Raw genomic sequence first — 6,000 nt, 5'->3', positions numbered from 1 at the left:
TCTACAGGAGATGTCTCCAGCCCAATCTGCATCTGCATAACACGTAAGCTTTGGTTCTTTATTATTATTAGGTTCTAACATTAAACAAAAGTCTAGTGTACTTTTTAGATATCTTAAAATTCTTTTAACAGCTTCCCAGTGATACATTGTTGGTTTGCTGACATACCTGGATAATAAATTGAGTGGTAAAGCGATATCTGGTCTAGTCCAATTAGATATATAAAGGAGTGAACCTATGATTGATCTATAAAATGTGTTGTCCTTGAATTCGGGAGAAGATTCATCAGTATTTCTTAGAAAGTCAGTTTGCATAGGAGTATCACAAGGTTTGGCATTATTTAAGTTGCATTTATTTAAAAGTTCTATGATCTTATCTCTCTGGGTAAGTTTGAATCCCCTTTTTGTCTTATTAATTTGGACACCAAGGTATTTGTTTACCTTGCCTAAAGATTTCAACGAGAAATGCTCATTTAATTTAGTTACAAAAGTTTCTCTTCTCTCTTTATGTTTTCCTATGTATAAAATGTCATCCACATAAATCAATACAAATTCAATGTAATCATCACCCCTCTTGACAAAGAAACAATTATCAGCAGTGGTAGCGTTGAAGTCCATGGTCTTAAGTACTTTTACTAGACAATCATACCACCGTTTACCAGATTGTTTTAGCCCGTATAAACTCTTGTTTAACAACCAAGTTTCATTTCTGTTTGTGTATTGACTGTGAGGTGCTCTTACGTATATTTCTTTATCTAGTTTTGCGTGTAGGTACGCAGTCTGTATGTCATATTGGAATACATCAAGATTGAGTGCTGATGCTACCACTAGAGCTGTTTTGACACTCTCTGTTCTTACAGTGGGGGAATACGTGTCAGTATAGTCCTCCGGATATTTCTGTGCATAACCCTGTGCAACTAATCTAGCTTTGTATAGAGTATTTCCTCCCTCAAGATTCTTAATTTTATATATCCACCTGGTACCAATAATTGTTTTATCTTTAGGTGCAATTGCAGGTGTAAATACATTTAATCCTTGTAAACTTTCCATCTCTTTCTTCATTGCTAATTCCCATTTTTCTTTTTCTTCGCGAGGAAGTTTTAACACTTCCTCATATGTATTGGGTGTTGTTGGTTCACCATCCATATGCATTACATAATCCTTGTATTTATTTGGCATTTGATTTCTGGTGTTTCTAATGGTTTTTTCGGGTTTACTATCGTTATCATGCAAATATCTTGCTTCCTTTTTTGTTAGTGTGTCTGTCTTTATTTTGTGTTGGCTATTTGTCCAAGTCTTGGTTTTGTTTTTATATTTGTTGATATTTTGCTTTTCTATAGTCCCTTTCTCATGAGGTTTTGTATCTTCATATTTATTTGGGAATATTTCATTAAGATGTAATTTAGACCAGTTGGCTTGTTCATGGAACACAGCTGTTCTGGAGACTATAAATTTGTTGTTACTATCAATGAATCTGTATCCTTTAGTGCCAGTCTCATATCCCATAAATCTGAGTCTTCTGGACACATTTTCTCCCTTTCTTCTTAATTGTTTAGGTATGTGTACGTCTGCTGTGACTCCAAATATATGCATGTGTGCTAATTTTGGTTTTCTATTATACATCACTTCATATGGTGTCTTATTTACAATGCTGGACCATGTTCTATTTTGTGTGTAATTTGAATAATGTAAGGCTTCTGACCAGAATTGTTTGCTTAAGCCAGCATCTTCCAATGTGCATCTAATCATGGTTTGTAATGTGGAATTTTTTCTCTCTGCAATCCCGTTTTGGAACGCAGAAAATGGACTAGATGTGTAATGTAACATTCCTTTGTCTTTTAACCATTGGGAGAATTCTTTAGACATGAATTCGCATCCTCTGTCTGTCATAATTTGTTTTATTTTGATGTTGTGTTGTGTTTCTATGCGTTTGTAAAATTCTTTAAATTTTTGAAATGTTTCATCTTTGTGTTTTAACGTATAAACAAATCCATAGCGGCTATAATCGTCCACTATTGTCAGGAAGTAACGTTTTCTATAAGTGATTGATGGAGTTAATGGACCAACTAAGTCCATGTGCACTAAATCAAAAATTTTGTTAGTTGATCTAGTAGATTTTCTTGGCCTGGGACTAGTTTTTAGTTTTGTAGATTTACATACTGAGCATTCCAGATAATTTTCACAATTTTTTATTTTAACACCTTCTGCGTGTTCAGTCATTTTTTGTACTACAGGAAAACTGGCATGTCCTAACTTCCTATGTAATATGTGAGCACACTCATCATGAATTGGTTTACCTATTTTTGGCTTCTTATCGTTGTGTGCATCTGTGTGATCATGAGATATTTTACATTCATCATTGTCACTGTTGCTAACATTCTCATCATCTATTTCAATACAATCTTCCATATTTGAATCAATATTATGTAACCATTTTTCTTTTGTTATCAGATAAGGTAGGCCTCCTTTAGTCACCACAGTGCCTACATTTATTTTATTCTTTTCCAAAGTTGCCTTTCCTTTTGAAAAGACAATGTTAATGTCAGAATCTCTGCTTAGTTTTATGGCACTTAATATGTTATGAGGTATTTCAGGTATTAGTAATACCCCCTCTATTTTTCCTAGACCAGGCAAGGTTACATTTCCTCTACCTAATACTTGAACCTTTTCTTGGTTAGCTACCTTAATTACAAATTTATCTTCTGCAAATGAAGACAATATACTCTTGTTATTAGTGGTGTGATTAGTTGCTCCAGAATCAATAAGCCAATTATTGTTCTCACTTTGCTGTGTGTTAGTGTTGTCTTGTTTATTTAATCCATTCAGTGAACCAGACTTTCTATCCTTTGAATTGTCTCTGCCCCCTCTATTCTCTCTGTGATTTGGTGGGCTCCTATATCTATGCCTTTCTATGGAAGGCTGTCTATAATCGTATTTGTTTCTGTATTCTGATCTATATCTTTCTTTTAAGAATTTTGGGCAATCTCTTCTATTGTGTTCCCTGGATCCACAATTATGACATTTAAATGTTCCACTATATTTTTCTTGGAAAGCTACTTTCCTATATGGTTTATGTTCTGTGTGATTGTTAGAACGATTCCTTCTAGAATTATCTTCTGTTATCAATTTGTTGGATAGACTTTCTATGGATAAATATCCTAGATTGATTGTGTCTAAATGTGACATAAAATTGTCCCATGATGGATCAAGTGAGTTGATAATAACACTTTTCATTGTTTGGTCTGAAATCACCTCCCCCCTCAAATGCAGTTCAGCTCTTATTTTGTTCAAAGATATTAAATGTTCACTTATGGAAACCCCTGGTTTTATCCTAGATGAAAAGAAATCTTTAGATATCCTTGTGGTGGTAGCTACACTGTCACTGTGAAACAAATTAAACATGCATTGAATAATTTCTGAAACAGTCAAATTTGGCTTAATGCTGTGATACATTGCAGGAGACACACTAGATATTATTAAGAAAAAAGCTCTATGGTGTAAACAATCTATTTTTAGAGTCCAAGGTCTTTTTGGGGGACTAGTGATAAAAAACAGTAAGTTTTCCTTCATAAAGACAACCTGGAGCTGTTGATACCATTCTTGTAAATTAATGCCATCAACCCTTAGTTTTGGGAAGTCACTGGGTAAATTTCCGACATTATTGGGTCCATTACTTACAACCTGAGGTAGTCCGTGGTCTCGTAAATGCAGAAAATTGCAAAACGGCGTGGGGATGCTTGCTACGAGTCTGCATGATCTTCTCTCCAGTTCATGTCTTCCCGGACCGTCAGCGTAGTTTCGCGCATGCGCGTTGTTCATTTCTTCTTCGGCGTCGTCGTGGAAGGTTCTCCCCACTGCGGCTTGCTCGCTCTGCTCCTCTTCAGACGAGTCGGTCTCTGGTTCGACTTTGGGGGTTCTGGTGACGGTGGCTGCTCTTCCTCTTCTATTGAGAGCGTTGGTGCTTGCTTCGGTCTGCGGCGTAGGGCGGTATCGGCAGGGCTCTCTAGGTTCGGGCGTCAGCGCTCTTGTAGTCGGGATGGGAGCGGGCAGGTCTTGAGGCATTGGTTTGCTCGCTCGCTTCTTCGGCATCTTTTTAGTAATTTTCAGTTTTGGCCCAAATGCAGCAAAGAGCGTTTTCATTGCTGATTTTATTTGGTGTTTTGTTGGATCTTCCTCACTTTCTGGTTCTGATTCTTCTGAGGTGTTTGAATCTTCTTTTTCGTTTTCGTTGTCTGATAACATTTTTCGCGCCAGAAATTTTGAATTGAGCTTGCTGATTGGCTCTGCTTCGTTCATCTTGGAGGCTGGTTGAAACCAAGATGGCCGCCATTCAAATTTTCGCGCGGGATCATCGTTTTTCTTCTTTGTAATGATTTTCTCCGCAGTCATATCACTCACCACTTTTGGATCTTTAGGCTTTTCATTAGTGATGTTTTTCTCTCTCGCTGCTCCGCTGTTCTTCAGCATATCTTGGAGGTTCGCGATGAGGCTTTCATCATTCTTCTGGTTTTTTAATAGTTTTAATATCTCTGACCTGAGTTCGTTATTTTCTATTTCGATTTCTTCCTGGTCATCAATTATTTCTTCGTCTTCAGTGGTGTATTCTTCGGACTCTCTCGAAATTGCGTTTGTGGATTCGTTGATTATTTCTTGTTCCGTTTCCATTTCTTTGCTGTAGGCCCTGGTGTTGGGCCTATCTTTCTTAGACATTTTAAAGTTTTTTATTGAGTCAATTAACCATCCTCTGCTACCAGATTGTTGCAATATTTTCAGGATCAGACTCAATAAGATTAGCAAGAGTTAAAGATTTAACTATATATTCTTTTATTTACAATAGGCATTCTATATTCACTGAATATTCACAGATAGAAGCAAAGGGAAGGGTGTAGGTAGCTCCTTATATATACAATGGGTGGAGCTATATGTGGGAGTGGTGAATTATGAATACATTAAGAAGTGAAGAATAAGTTAACCCCTGATACCCTGTTTATACACTATTTACACATTAGAGAATAAGGCATTTACATCTGACAATATCGTTTTTCAAGATGGGATAAAGAAGCATTGTCTAATAAGCTTTTTGAAAGTTATCTAAAGGGTCCTCTATTGGCTCCATGACATCCCTATTTCTAAATCTTAACTAATAAACACTTCAAAAGTTATCTAACAGGTCTTTTATTGGCTCTACTTCAGCCCTATTCCTAAAAGTTAACTATTGGCATTCTAGAAGACATTCAGCAAGTTTTCTTTTGGCTCTGTCTTAGCCCTATTCCTTATCTTAGCAATATGTCTTGTATGATATGCTTGACAGTCAGGTCTTATTTTCTACATTGAAAGGAGCCTCATCTGTTCACAGTCCCTCTTCCTTTGTCTTTGTTATACAGGCTCTGCATGGCCCATCAAGAGTACAGACAGTTCTTGACTCACAAAGTTTATTTAGTGACCGTTTGATGTTACGATGTCACTGAAAAAAATGACTCATGATTTTTTTCATACTTATGACCATTACAGCATCCCCATGGTCATGTGACCAAAATTCAGACACTTAGCAACTGACTTAATATTTGTGACAGTTGCAGTGTCACGGGGACATGTATCTTTTTTTGCGAACTTCTGATAAGTGAAGTCAATGGGGAAGCCAGATTCACTTCACAAGTGTTACTAACTTAACAACAGCCATGATTCACTTAACAACCATGGCAAGAAAGATTGTAAAATGGGACAAAACTCACTTAGCAAATGTCTTGCTTAGCAGCAGAAATTTTGGTCTCTGTTGTGATCTTAAGTCACAGACTACCTCTACTAACAGGTAGCTTAAGGACTCATCTACCATTTGGCTCACATGCAGGTATGCCAGCCTGGGGATGGACCTACCTGCCCAAATATCTCACCTGCCTGAGACAAACACAGGAAGCTCTCTTTGGGGGCGACAAACTGAGGGAAGCAGCTATAATCTCTAGTTCTCTGAGGCCCAATGTAGTTCAATACACTTAAATTGCCCTG

This window comes from Pantherophis guttatus, chromosome 2 (genome assembly GCF_059756535.1).
Source record: "Pantherophis guttatus breed Tessera chromosome 2, ASM5975653v1, whole genome shotgun sequence".
NCBI classification, from domain to species: domain Eukaryota; kingdom Metazoa; phylum Chordata; class Lepidosauria; order Squamata; family Colubridae; genus Pantherophis; species Pantherophis guttatus.
Note: the sequence above shows the minus strand (reverse complement) of the source record.